Source organism: Danio rerio, chromosome 4, assembly GCF_049306965.1.
Source record: "Danio rerio strain Tuebingen ecotype United States chromosome 4, GRCz12tu, whole genome shotgun sequence".
Lineage (NCBI taxonomy): Eukaryota > Metazoa > Chordata > Actinopteri > Cypriniformes > Danionidae > Danio > Danio rerio.
The window spans coordinates 49,968,780-49,983,637 of NC_133179.1; the positions used below are offsets into that span (position 1 = coordinate 49,968,780).

Consider the following 14,858-nt stretch of genomic DNA (forward strand, 5'->3'; position numbering starts at 1 on the left):
CATTATCACCTGGCTCACCTCAGTTAATTTCCATATGAAATGTGCCTACACTGCGGGTGGGATCACGTTCGCTGTAATGAGGCGACAGGAGAATCAGTACCTGCCATTACTTTTATACGAATTACTTGAAAGATTATTTGTTTTCGACTTATATTGGTTAATGCAAAAGTAGACATATCAAGCTTTCTTTAGAAACATCTCACATGTTTCTTTGTCGAGTATTTGCTGAGTTTCAGTTCATTTTAATGACGTGTTTTTCCTGACACAGTCTACTGTTGCGCGCTCCTCATGCAGGCTGTTTGTAATGTCAAAGCTTCGTGGGCGTGGTCGCAATACCTCTAATGAGCTCAGACTGAGAAGCTAGACATAGCGTTGCTTTCATACTGATTACTTTATCAAACAATATTTGTTTTCAACATGCATAGCTGCGTTTAAAAGTAGACACTTCAAGCTTTATAAAGATATGTGTCTCGTGTCTGGGTGTATTGTTTTCGCGGAGTTTCAGCGCATTTTGCTGACACGTTTCTAAAAACAGTTCACGGAGAGAGAAAAGACAGAATGCCTACACTGTTTATTATCCTTGATTTGCAAAAGCACACACATTTGTTTTTGTTGTGAGTGTACACATTTAAAAGTAGACACCTAACAGATTCGATTGATGTATTGATCTTATCTTTACGATCAAAACTGAAAGTGTAATTTAGGTTCATTTCAGCTCAATGAGGTAAAAACTTGTCAGAATGCGTATACGCTGTCTTCGACCCCAGGGGGTTAAAAACACAATTTAAACATATATATTTATTTGTCCATTTAAATTGTGATTTATGTATGTACATTTTTATGCTGGGTGAAGCAGTGGCGCAGTAGGTAGTGCTGTCGCCTCACAGCAAGAAGGTCACTGGTTCAAGCCTTGGTTCAGTTGGTGTTTCTGTGTGGAGTTTGCATGTTCTCCCTTCATTCACGTGGGTTTCCTCAGGGTGCTCCAGTTTCCACCACAGTCCAAAGACATGTGGTACAGGTGAATTGGATAGGCTAGATTGTCTTTAGTGTGTGTGTGTGTGTGTGTTTTTTCCAGACATGGGTTGCGGCTGAAAGGGCATCCGCTGCGTAAAAACTTGCTTGATAAGCTGGAAGAGTAGCAACATTAAACAGGAATTGCATTGGCCAGGAATGGGACCCGGGTCTCCCGCATGGCAGGCGAGAATTCTACCACTGAACCACCAATGCTGACCGATGTTGTTTTTTGCCTTTGTGTTGTGTGAGTGCTAAAAGGCCGTCAACCAGAGGTTGAAAATGAGCCACACAAACGCACACTTGTATTAGCCAGGAATCGACTTTAGGTCTACCGCGTGGCAGGCGAGAATTCTACCACTGAACCACCAATGCTGATATGCTTATACTGCAGCCCTAGTGGGGTGTGATTTCTGCAATGCTGATACCCAGAGCTGGAAGAATAGCAACACAAAACAGGAATTGCAATGGCCGGGAATCAGACGGGGGTCTCCAGCGTGGCAGGGGAGAATTCTACCACTGAACCACCAATACTGATATGCTTATTCTGCTGTCCTAGTGGGGTGTGATTGCTGCAAGGCTGATACCCAGAGCTGGAAGAGCAGCTACACGAAACTAGAATTGCATTGGCTGGGAACCAGACCCAGGTCTCCCGCGTGGGAGGCGAGAACTCTACCACTGGCCCACCAATGCTGATATGCTTATACGGAAGACCCAGTGGGGTGTGATTGCTGCAAAGCTGTTACCCAGAGCTGGAAGAGTAGCAACACAAAACAGGATTTGGAATGGACGAGAATCGGACTACGGTCTTCCGCGTGGCAGGCAAGAAATCTACCAATGAACAACCAATGCTGATATGTTTAAGCTGCAGCCCTTGTAACTGCCCATGATTTAATGCACTCGCTTTGCTTGCCCTACTTGGAGTCACCACAGGAGGGCACTCTAGACTAATAGGATTTAAGTGAGACAAAGCAGAGTAAGAGCAATTCACGTTTGTTCACGAGCTAACAGGTACAGCTCGGAAGAATGCCTTGAGCTTTTAGTGTCCCTTCGGCAAGCAGAGCGAGGTATGTTTTGTTTATTGTTTGATTTATTTGGTAAATGTTAGATGTTTTGTAAATGTTTGTTGTTTATTTTTCTATGTTGTTTGTTTGTTTTCTCTAGTTTTACGGTGCTTTGGTGCTTTTGGTGCCTTTGGTCTTTTGATGCTTCTCTGTATACAACAAAGAACTGAGACGATGATTTATGTGATGAACTTTATTGCATCCAAGTAAACCTTTTTAAATGCACCCGTCAAAAACTCTCTGCCTATTCTTTGAAAGCTGAAGGGCTGCTACAGTAAAACTCGCTGCTACACATGGCGTTTGCATCCCGTTGGTGATTCATCACATGAGTGTCATGTTACAAGCCTTCATCTCGTCTGTGGCACTGCATGGTATCTACAACAGACTGAATCTACACTAGGACGGCGACTTTACACGGTTAACTGGGAAAACTCTTCATGAAAGACTGAAAGGTGACTGCAAACAAACGTTGTGGACTCAGAGGTACAAGAAAAGGAAAAATATTTATCTATTTATTACTTTTGGGATAATTGCAACTTTTAAAGAAAAAAAAGGGATTTATATTTGTATGCTTTGTTGAATTTGTATGCAGTAATTGAAGTTTGAGAATAAGGAGTGACTAATGATTTAAGTGCTCATGCTTCAAGGTGTTTGTGTAATGTTGGGCTTATATTCATGATGCATGTATTAGACAAATGTTTGCAATTTTAAAGTGCTTAAAGTCTTAAGAGTTTATACTGTTGTTGCACATGTGATTTTGACTTATTACCTTTGCTATAATATTTTAGGTGTTTAAATTTGTCTGATGTAAGCAGGTTGCTGATTTAAGTTGTAGACAGACAAAATGGACGACACAGCGGAGCAAATGGCGGCACAAGCAAGTCAAAGGTCAGTTCTTGATAAAGATCTGAATAGTACAACAGAAATGCAACAGGTTAGATCAAGATCAAGCTCTCGAAAAAGAAATCCCACAGAAAAGGGTTTAGAAATGCAAAAACAAGAGACAAAAAAGCACGAGAAAGCCTTTAATAAAGCTTATACTTCCTGGAAGCAGACAGCTAAAGAAATTAGATTTAAATTAAAAGCCTTATGCACATGTGAAGAGCTTGAGCAAATTTTGAAAGACATTCAAACTAGTCAGGATGTTGTCACTCAACATTATGCCCCATTACTGCGTAATCAAACTGCTACTCCAGAGATTGTAAGAAGAGTAGATGTTTGTTCCATATTGAGTACAGAAATTTGTGATTTGGTGAGCAAACGAATAGAAACTGTTGATGTCATTCAAAAAAGGGAAGTAGTTAAAGAGAGAGTTAGGCAGATATTGAACAAAGAGGAGTATGAGTCTATATTTGGTTGTACCAATACAGAGACCATTATCTCAGTATCGTCACAGACTGTAGAAAGTTTGTCAGCTGTCTCAGAAACTTCCTCTGAAGCTTCAAGTAAACGAGCTGATGCAGAGGCAGAACTTGCGGCTAAAGTAGAGCAGAAAAGGGCCATTCAAGAAATTTCCAATCAGCAAGCTCGACTAGTTAAACTGGAGAATGACTGGAAGCTGGAAGAAGCAAGAATGTTAGCGGATATTAAACAGAAAGAAATTGAAATGCGCTCCAAGTTAGAAGAAGAAAAAGCAAAATTGCAATTGTTACAAGCAGAAAAAGATGTCAACATAGCTGCAGCTCGAGTTAAAGCTTATAACAATGTAGAAAGTTGTCTTGAAGAGAGCAGTTTGGAAGACGACGAGACCGGAAATGTCATTTATCCTGAACGAAGAAAAGCTTCTAACAAACCTCAACGTAATCCTGTGATAAATCCATTACCTTCACAAACATTTCAAGAAGAAAGGAAAACTAAAGAGACTGAGAATTTAGCTCAAGCATTAGTGAACTCCTTAAGTATAAGTCGTTTACCTGTTCCAGAACCAACCACTTTTAATGGCGATCCTCTGAAGTTTATTGAATGGAAAATGTCCTTCACAGCACTCATTGATTGTAAATCCATCCCAGCAAGTGAGAAAATGTTCTATTTAAAAACCTATCTTGCAGGAGAAGCTCGTAAGGCCGTAGAAGGGTTCTTTTATAAGAACTCGGATGATACATATCAGGGTGCTTGGAGAGTCTTGGAGGAGAGGTATGGAAACCCATTCATTATTCAGCGTGCTTTTCGAGAGAGACTCATGAGATGGCCCAAGGTGGGAGTAAACGATCCATTTTCCTTGAGAGAGTTCAGTGATTTCTTGCAAGGTTGTGTTGAAGCTATTCCACAAGTCAAAGGTTTGTCCATCTTGAATGATTGTGAGGAAAATTACAAGTTGCTTAAGAAGTTGCCAGAATGGATTGTCCGTAAATGGAACAGAATTGTTGTTGAAGAGTTGGATATGACAGGAGACTATCCAAGTTTTAAGCAATTTGCTGAATTCTTGAAGAAGGAATCAAAGATAGCTTGCAACCCTTTCACTTCTCCACTGCTAGCCAGTTCAAAGGTTCCAGATGAAAAGTATCTGAAAAGAGCAAAAGCTTTCAATATTAAGGCTCAAGTAAAAGATTCAAGACCAGAATTCAAGGTAACATCACCATGTTCTGTGTGTAAGAGTGAAATGCATAGTATTGTCAAATGTCCTATCTTTGCAGAGAAGCCCATGGATGATAAAAGATCTTTCATTCGTGAAAATCGCATGTGTTTTGGATGCTTGAGAAGAGGGCATATTTTTAGGGACTGTAGGAAACGGCATATTTGTGGAACATGTGGACTGCGTCATCCAACTTGTCTGCACGAAGATAAACGCAAACATTCAGAGGTATCCCAAGCAGATATTACTTCAGAAGCATATACAAGTCAAGAGGGCCAAAGGGCAATGTCTTATGCAGTAACACAACATGTCTCTGCTACTTCTAGTATTGTTCCAGTGTTTATCTCCACAGTAGAAGAGCCACAAAATGAGATCCTTACCTATGCCTTACTCGATACACAAAGTGACACGAGCTTTATTTTGAAGGATTTTATTGATGAGCTGCAAGTGAGCAGTCAAGCGGTGAAGCTGAAACTCAGTACTATGACAACTACAGACACGATTACTTCAAGTAACAAGGTTAGTGGTCTGCGAATCCGAGGACTTCAAGGTGGGAAATGTATCCAAATACCTCAAGTGTATACGTGTGATTTCATTCCTGTGGATAAAGCTCACATTCCAACGAAGAAAACTGCATTATGCTGGTCTCATCTTAAGCACATAGCCAATGAAATGCCACCACTTCAGAGTTGTGATATAGGACTATTGATTGGATATGACTGCCCTTCAGCGTTGGCTCCCCTAGAGGTCATAATCGGTAAGGAAAATGAGCCTTTTGCACAGAAAACCGCGCTGGGCTGGAGCATTATCGGTCTTTGTAATCCCCACTTAGACAGACAAGGAAGTAAAATTTTGTTCATCGAGTGTCTGTGAAAGAAATGAGAGTTCCAACAGCTAATGATGTCTTGAAAGTTTTGGAGTGTGACTTTAATGAGAAAAGTTATGAAGACAAATATGTGTCACAGGAAGATGTCCGCTTTATTCGTTATCTCAGTGATAACATCAAGCATAAAGAAGATGGACATTTTCAGTTACCTCTTCCTTTCAAGAGCAGTAATCCACCTTCACTCCCTAACAACAAGAGGCTGGCTTTATTACGTCTGCAGCATTTAGGTAAGAAGTTAAGGTCAAATCAACAGTACCATGAGAATTACAAGATTTTTATGGAAGAAATGCTCAACAAGGGAGATGCAGAGATTGCTCCAGTATTACCTGATAAAGAAACAGCTTGGTATATACCACATCATGGAGTTTACCACCCTCACAAGCCAGACAAGTTAAGAGTAGTATTTGATTGCTCATCAAAATTCTGTGGCATATCTCTTAACGATACTCTTCTTACTGGTCCAGATTTGATTAATTCTCTGGTGGGAGTACTTTGTAGATTCAGGAAGGAAGCCGTTGCTGTGACATGTGACATTGAAAAGATGTTTCATCAATTTCATGTCCCCCCTGAAGAGAGAGATTATTTAAGATTCCTATGGGGGAAGAATGGGGATTTAAAAGAAGAGCCCATTGAATATAGAATGACTGTGCATCTTTTTGGTGCAGCTTCATCTCCTGGGTGTGCGAACTTTGGCCTGAAGTATCTCGCAGAGAAGTACAAATCTGAGTATTCTGAAGCCTCTTCATTTGTGAATAATAACTTTTATGTGGATGATGGCTTAATTTCAGTTCCATCTATACAGGAAGCTAAAGATTTGATTGCAGAAGCTAAAACCCTGTGCAAGCTTGGAGGGTTACGTCTCCATAAGTTTAACTCAAATGAGAAAGATGTCTTGCGCTGTGTGGATTCGTCAGAGTGGGCGGTTTCTTCTAAGCCACTAAATTTGACTCCTGAATCATCTGGGCATGTTCTTGGCATACAGTGGTCTACAAAGGATGACACATTCAGTTTCAACACTCAACTTAAAGATCAGCCTGCAACACGTCGAGGTATCTTGTCAATTGTATCTTCCTTATACGATCCCATTGGATTTGTTGCTCCTTTCCTTTTGAAGGGAAAGTACATTTTGCAGGAGCTCTGTCAGAGAAATATGGAATGGGACGATTCTCTCCCTGATTACTTAATTCCACGGTGGGAGGAGTGGAAAAATAGTCTCCAGGACTTGAAAGATTTTACTGTTCCAAGATGTTACTATCCTTCGTCCTTTAGTAAGATTGTGTTGACAGAGTTGCATCATTTCTCAGATGCAAGCAACCTTGGTTATGGTGCATGTTCCTACTTAAGAGTCAAGAGTGACAAAAATGAAGTGCATTGTTGCCTAGTAATGGCCAAGGCTCGAGTGGCACCTATAAAAATCAAGAGTATTCCAAGACTGGAATTGGCTGCTGCGGTGGTTTCTGCTAGACTGAGTGTTTTGCTAAAAGCTGAACTGCAAATGATGATCGATCAAGAGTTCTTTTGGTCTGATTCACAAGTTGTTCTTGCATATCTCAACAATGAAGCAAGAAGGTTTCACGTGTTTGTCGCTAATCGTGTTCAATTGATCAAGGTAATTACAAATACAAGCCAGTGGTATCATGTCAACACATCTCAAAATCCTGCTGACCATGCCTCTAGAGGTTTACTCATTTCAGAGTTGAGATCTACTAACTGGATGACTGGACCTACATTTTTATGGGACCAAGAAGTGTGTCCAGCTCCAAACACTTCAACTAAATTACTAGTAGGAGATCCTGAAGTCAAACTTGTACAGGTACGGCTGACTAAAATTAGTGATACTGCTAACTTCCTTGATCGATTTGGCCACTTCTCTTCCCTGAGAACTCTAATCAATGTTGTTGCTCGAATAAAAAGGCTAGCATTAAGGAAGAAATGTCTTAAGGATATTGTCACCGTTGAAGAACGCAAGTGTGCATTACAGGCTGTGATTAAACTTATTCAAGAACGAGCCTTCTCCCAAGAAATCCAAACAATCCAAGGAGGTAAGGCTCTTCAGAAGTCCAGTTCACTTTTCCACCTGGATCCCATCTTGAAAAATGGTCTTCGTGTTGGAGGAAGGTTGAAAGGATCATCTCTTAGCGAAGAGGTTAAACATCCATTAATTTTGCCCAAAGAGAGCCACATTACCAACCTTATTCTAAAACACTATCACAGCAAAATTTGCCATCAAGGAAGGTCCCAAACGCTTATGGAACTCAGGACACATGGATTTTGGATTATTGGTGGCAGTAAGTCGGTTGCTAAGTTAATCTACAATTGCGTTCAATGTCGGAAACTCAGGCGACCAGTGGAAGAACAACAAATGGCAGAACTTCCAAAAGAACGTACTGAAGCCTCTTCCCCGTTCTGCTACACGGGTATGGATTGTTTTGGTCCATTTATTATAAAAAAGGGACGAAAGGAGTACAAAAGGTACGGCCTTCTTTTCACTTGCCTTTCATCACGAGCAGTCCACATTGAAATGCTTGAAGACCTATCAACAGACATGTTCATTAATGCTTTGAGATGTTTCATAAGTCTGCGAGGAGCTGTTCGTCAACTTTATTGCGACTGTGGTACAAACTTTGTAGGAGCTAGAAATGAATTCAAACAGGCTCTTAAGGAATGCGATGTCAAAACACTGGAGAGATATCTTGCGGAAAATCAGTGTGAGTTTATCTTTAATGCTGCCTCAGCTAGTCACTCAGGAGGTGTCTGGGAACGCCAAATTAGGACTGTGCGTAATGTGCTGAATTCTACTCTTTCTTTGTGCCCTGGTAGACTGGATGACTCTTCTCTAAGAACATTGTTTTATGAAGCGATGGCTATTGTTAATAGTCGACCATTAACTGTGGATGGAATAAACGACCCAAAATCACTAGAACCTTTAACTCCTAATCATCTTGTTTTAATGAAATCCGAGACTGCTCTTCCTCCCCCAGGGAAGTTTCTAAAGGAAGACGTGTATGCTACAAAAAGGTGGCGCAGGGTTCAGTACTTGATTGAACAGTTTTGGAGTCGTTGGAAAAGGGAATATCTCCTGAATATATCCACAAGACAGAAGTGGCACGTACCTCGACGTAATCTTAAAGTAAATGACATTGTAATCATTAAAGATGACATGCTTCCTAGAAACAAATGGCAGTTAGGTAGGGTTGTTGAGGTTTTTCCAGGTAACGATGGCCTTGTTAGACGCGTTAAAGTTCAAACAGGAGAACAAAAACAGAAAACGGGGTTGGGGCACCATTCTTCACATTCAGTTATTGAGCGACCAATCCAAAAATTGGTTGTTATAGTTGAGAGTGATTAGTTGCAACTTTCTTGCATCAGACAAATAATGTTAAATTTGTATGTGGATTTATTTTGTGAGTTAAATTTGAAGTTAAAATCATGTATGATATTTGTTTTGTTTGTTTGATTCATATCATGATTTGGTGGGAGTGTAACTGCCCATGATTTAATGCACTCGCTTTGCTTGCCCTACTTGGAGTCACCACAGGAGGGCACTCTAGACTAATAGGATTTAAGTGAGACAAAGCAGAGTAAGAGCAATTCACGTTTGTTCACGAGCTAACAGGTACAGCTCGGAAGAATGCCTTGAGCTTTTAGTGTCCCTTCGGCAAGCAGAGCGAGGTATGTTTTGTTTATTGTTTGATTTATTTGGTAAATGTTAGATGTTTTGTAAATGTTTGTTGTTTATTTTTCTATGTTGTTTGTTTTCTCTAGTTTTACGGTGCTTTGGTGCTTTTGGTGCCTTTGGTCTTTTGATGCTTCTGTGTATACAACAAAGAACTGAGACGATGATTTATGTGATGAACTTTATTGCATCCAAGTAAACCTTTTTAAATGCACCCGTCAAAAACTCTCTGCCTATTCTTTGAAAGCTGAAGGGCTGCTACAGCCCTAGTGGGGTGTGATTGATGCAAGGCTGTTACCCAGAGCTGGAAGAGTAGCAACACAAAATAGCACTTGCATTGGCCGGGAATCAGACGCAGATCTCCCACGTGGCAGGCGAGAATTCTACCACTGAACCACCAATGCTCATAAGTTTATACTGCAGCCCTAGTGGGGTGTGATTGCTGCAAGGCTGTTACCCAGAGCTGGAAGAGTAGCTACACAAAACAGGAATTGCAATGGACGGGAATCAGACCAGGGTCTTCCGTGTGGCAGGAAAGAAATCTACCACTGAGCCACCAATGCTTATATGCTTATACTGCAGCGCTAGTGGGGTGTGATTGATGCAAGGCTGTTACCCAGAGCTGGAAGAGTAGCAGCAAAAAACAGAAATTGCATTGGCCAGGAATCAGACCGGAGTCTCCGGCGTGGCAGGTGAGAATACTACCACTGAACCACCAATGCTGATATGCTCATACTGTTGTCCTAGTGGGGTCTGAGTGCTAAAAGGCTGGAAGAGTAGCAACACAGAAGAAGAATTGCCTTGGCCGGGAATCGGACCAGGGTCTCCCGTGTGGCAGGCGAGAATTCTACCACTGAACCACCAATGCTGTCCCATGTTGATAGTTGCCTTTGTGTTGTGTGAGTGCTAAAAGGCCGCCACCCATAGCTGAAAAAGGAGCCACAAAAAAATGCACTTGTTTTAGCCTGGAATCGACTCTAGGTCTGCCGCGTGGCAGGCGAGAATTCTACCACTGAACCACCTATTCTGATATGCTTTTCCTGCAGCCCTAGTGGGGTGTGATTTCTGCAAGGCTGATACCCAGAGCTGGAAGAGTAGCAACACAAAAAAAGTAATTGCATTGGCTGGGAATTGGACACAGGTCTCGCGCGTGGCAGGAAAGACTTCTACCACTGAACCACCAATGCTGACCCATGTTCTTTCTTACCTTTGTGTTGTGTGAGTGCAAAAAGGCCGTCAACCAGAGCTGAAAAAGGAGCCACACAAAACTGCATTTGTATTAGCCAGGAATCGACTCAAGGTCTCCCGCGTGGCAGGCGAGATTTCTACCTCTGAACCAGCAATGCTGATATGCTTATACTGCAGCCCTAGTGGGTTGTGATTGGTGCAAGGCTGTTACCCAGAGCTGGAAGAGTAGCAACACAAAATAGGTATTGGATTGGATGGGAATCTGACCAGGGTCTTTCACGGGGGAGGCGAGAAATCTACCACTGAACCACCATTGCTGATATGCTTATTCTGCAGCCCTAGTGGGGTGTGATTGATGCAAGGCTGTTACCCAAAGCTGGAAGAGTAGCAACACAAAATAGCACCTGCATTGGCCGGGAATCGGACCCGGGTCTCCCGCGTGGCAGGCGAGAATTCTACCACTGAACCACCAATGCTGATATGCTTATATTGCAGCCCTAGTGGGGTGTGATTACTGCAAGGCTGTTACCACGAGCTGGAAGAGTAGCTACACAAAACAGGAATTGTAATGGACGGGAATCGGACCACGGTCTTCTGTGTGGCAGGCAAGAAATCTACCACTGAAGCAACAATGCTGATATGCTTATACTGCAGCCCTAGTGGGGTGTGATTGATGCAAGGCTGTTACCCAGAGCTGGAAGAGCAGCAACACAAAACAGGAATTGCATTGGCCGGGAATCAGACCCGGGTCTCCCACGTGGCAGGCAAGAATTCTACCACTGAACCACCAATGCTGATATGCTTATACTACTGTCCTAGTGGGCTGTGATTGCTGCAAAGCTGTTACCTAGAGCTGGAAGAGTAGCAACACAAAAAAGGAATTGCATTGGCCGGGAATCGGATCTGGGTCTCCCGCATGGCAGGCGAGAATTCTACCACTGAGCCACCAATGCTGACCAATGTTACTTTTTGCCTTTGTGTTGTGTGAGTGCTAAAAGGCTGTCAACCAGAGCTGAAAAAGGAGCCACTCAAAACTGCACTTGTATTAGCCGGGAAGCGACTCAAGGTCTACTGCGTGGCAGGCGAGAGTTCTACCACTGAACCACCAATGCTGATATGGTTTTACTGCAGCCCTAGTGGTGTGTGATTGCTGCAAGGCTGTTATAGTCATACTCGTGCGCTCAAAACAGCAACCCGCGCCCTGGTTTGTAAATGGAAAAAAACTAATTTAGAGGTCTTTAGAATTGCGTACAAAGACAGTATGTCCAGCTATAGGAAGGCTCTAAAATCTGCCAGGACTGAGCACCTGCGCAAACTGATAGAAAATAATCATAACAATCCTAGATTTTTATTTAACACCATCTCTAAATTAGCAAATAATCGGTCATCCTTGGAACAAACTACTCCACCGCAAATTAGTAGTGATGACTTCATGAATTTTTTCAGTAATAAAATAGAAGGCTTTAGACAGAAAATAGGAGATGCCAAACTTTCTGCACCGGCTTATACTCCAAATCCTGTATATATTTCATTGAATCATAATATTAACCTACACTGCTTCAAAATCATAGAACATGAAGAGTTAGTAAAAATTATAAATAGCTCTAAACCAGCTACGTGTATGCTGGACTCAATTCCAACAAAATTACTGAAAGAGCTGCTACCTGCTATAGGAGAACCTCTTCTTAACATTATCAACTCTTCTATATCTATAGGCCATGTTCCAAACTCTTACAAGCTAGCTGTTATTAAGCCTATTATTAAGAAACCGCAACTAGACACCAACAACTTAGCTAACTATAGGCCTATTTCAAATCTTCCATTTATGTCTAAAATACTAGAAAAAGTTGTTTCCACTCAATTATGCTCTTCTCTGCAGACGAACAATATTTTTGAAGTGTTTCAGTCAGGTTTCAGGGCTCACCACAGTACAGAAACCGCCTTAGTGAAAATAACCAATGATTTACTCTTAGCTGCTGACCGAGGGTGCGTCTCGCTATTAGTTTTACTCGATCTTAGTGCGGCATTTGATACCATTGACCACAATATCCTCATAAATCGCTTAAAGTCTACAGGTGTCCAGGGACAGGCTCTACAATGGTTTAAGTCATACTTAACTGACCGCTACCAGTTTGTGAATATTAATGGACAGCCTTCACAAGTCAGCCCAGTAAAGTATGGGGTGCCTCAAGGATCAGTTTTAGGCCCTTTACTGTTTACAGTTTACATGCTACCTCTGGGAGACATTATTAGAAGACATGGGATCAGCTTTCACTGCTATGCAGATGAGATGATACTCAATTATATATTTCAACTAAACCTGACGAGACGTCTGAACTTTCTAAACTAACTGAGTGTATCAAAGACATCAAAGACTGGATGGCCAACAATTTTCTTCTCTTAAACTTCGACAAAACAGAATTATTACTTATTGGGCCTAAATCTTGCACACAGCAGATCTCGCAACTCAATTTACAATTAGAGGGATACAAAGTTAGTTTTAGCTCTACTATAAAAGATCTGGGTGTCATATTAGACAGCAATCTAACTTTTGAAAACCATATATCCCATGTCACAAAAACTGCCTTCTTTCATCTGAGAAATATCGCTAAATTACGAAGTATGCTATCCATCTCAGATGCAGAAAAGCTAGTCCATGCTTTTATGACTTCGAGACTGGATTACTGTAATGCTCTATTTGCTGGCTGCCCAGCATCCTCTATTAACAAACTTCAATTAGTACAAAATGCAGCAGCCAGAGTTCTGACCAGGTCTAGAAAATATGATCATATAACCCCAATTTTATCCTCCTTACACTGGCTGCCTGTTAAGTTTCGTATTGAATTTAAAATATTACTTCTCACCTATAAAGCTCTAAATAATCTAGCTCCTGTTTATCTAACCAACCTTCTGTCTCGCTACAAACCAACTCGCTCTTTAAGATCTCAAAATTCAGGGCTTCTGGTAGTACCTAGAATAGCAAAATCAAGTAAAGGAGATCGAGCCTTCTCTTTCATGGCTCCTACACTCTGGAATAGCCTTCCTGATAACGTCCGAGGCTCAGACACACTCTCCCAGTTCAAAACTAGATTAAAGACCTATCTGTTTAGTAAAGCATACACTCAATGCATCACCTAGCGGGTTCCACACAGGCTTCTGCATCTTGTTTATATACACTATGAACAGCAGCTACGCTAATTATTTTCTTTATTCTCTATTTTCACCTAGGGATACTCATCCCGAGGTCCTCAGATTATGCGGAGTTACTGATTGGATCCAAGACCAGCGACGAGATGATGCCAAGGATTCCATATCCGGGACCAGGCCATATCCTGAGCTGCTGATGGTCGTGGGGAGTGGAGAACATGAGTCTGATTCCAGCGACGCTCCAGGGACAGACGAGTCTACGCTGAGGCCATCTTCCAGCCTAAACCACGGCGAATGAAGCTCTGCACAAGACTTTTGGCCAGCGGAGAAATTAAAATGGTCGTGCCCAACTGAGTCTGGTTCTCTCAAGGTTTTTTTTTCTTCACTCCCATCAGGTGAAGTTTTTTTTCCCTCTCCGCTGTCGCCACTGGCTCACATGGTTCAGGATTGGTAGAGCTACGCATCAATGAATTTGCTCTTCAGTGTTTGAACTCTCAGTAATGATTAAATCACACTGAACTGAGCTAAACTGAACTGAACTTAAACACTAAAACCTGAACCACACTGTTCCAGTTACTATGACCATTTATGTGAAGCTGCTTTTACACAATTTACATTGTAAAAGTGCTATACAAATAAAGCTGAATTGAATTGAATTGAAAAACAAAAAGGCAAAACACAACATCGGTCAGCATTGGTGGTTCAGTGGAAGAATTCTCGCCTGCCACGCGGGAGACCCGGGTCCGATTCCCGGCCAATGCATTTCCTGTTTTGTGTTGCTACTCTTCCAGCTCTGGGTAACAGCCTTGCAGCAATCACACCCCAATAGGGATCGAGTATAAGCATATCAGCATTGGTGGTTCAGTGGTAGAATTCTAGCCTGCCATGCGGGAGACCCAGGTGCAATTCCCGGCCAATGCAAGTGTGGTTTTGTGTTGCTACTCTTCCAGCTCTGGAAAAACAGCCTTGCATCAATCACACCCCACTAGGGCTGCAGAATAACCATATCAGCGTTGGTGGTTCAGTGGTAGATTTCTCGCCTGCCACACGGAAGACCCTGGTCCGATTCCCGTCCATTTCAATTCCTGTTTTGTGTTGTTACTCTTCCAGCTCTGGGTGACAGCCTTGCAGCAATCACAACCCACTAGGGCTGCAGAACAAGCATATCAGCATTGGTGGTTCAGTGGTAGAATCCTGCCTGCCACGTGGGAGACCTAGAGTCGATTCCCGGCTAAAACGTGCGGTTTTGAGTGGCTCCTGTTTAAGCTCTGGTTGATGGCCTTTTAGCACTCACACAACATAAAGGCAAGGTAC

General features: G+C 42.1%; 1 long non-coding RNA gene and 2 other non-coding genes across 3 annotated transcripts; 2 read left to right on the forward strand and 1 right to left on the reverse strand.

Moving 5' to 3' along the window:
- Positions 1-1,992: 1,992 nt before the first annotated feature.
- Positions 1,993-2,817, forward strand: LOC141381723 (uncharacterized). The gene is made up of 2 exons (XR_012402355.1): positions 1,993-2,078; positions 2,176-2,817. It is a non-coding gene; the product is annotated as an uncharacterized lncRNA (long non-coding RNA).
- Positions 2,818-10,802: 7,985 nt separating this feature from the next.
- trnag-gcc (transfer RNA glycine (anticodon GCC)) lies at positions 10,803-10,873 on the reverse strand. The gene has a single exon. It is a non-coding gene; the product is annotated as a tRNA-Gly (tRNA).
- Positions 10,874-14,235: 3,362 nt separating this feature from the next.
- trnag-gcc (transfer RNA glycine (anticodon GCC)) lies at positions 14,236-14,306 on the forward strand. Its single transcript has one exon. It is a non-coding gene; the product is annotated as a tRNA-Gly (tRNA).
- The last annotated feature ends 552 nt before the right edge of the window (positions 14,307-14,858 follow it).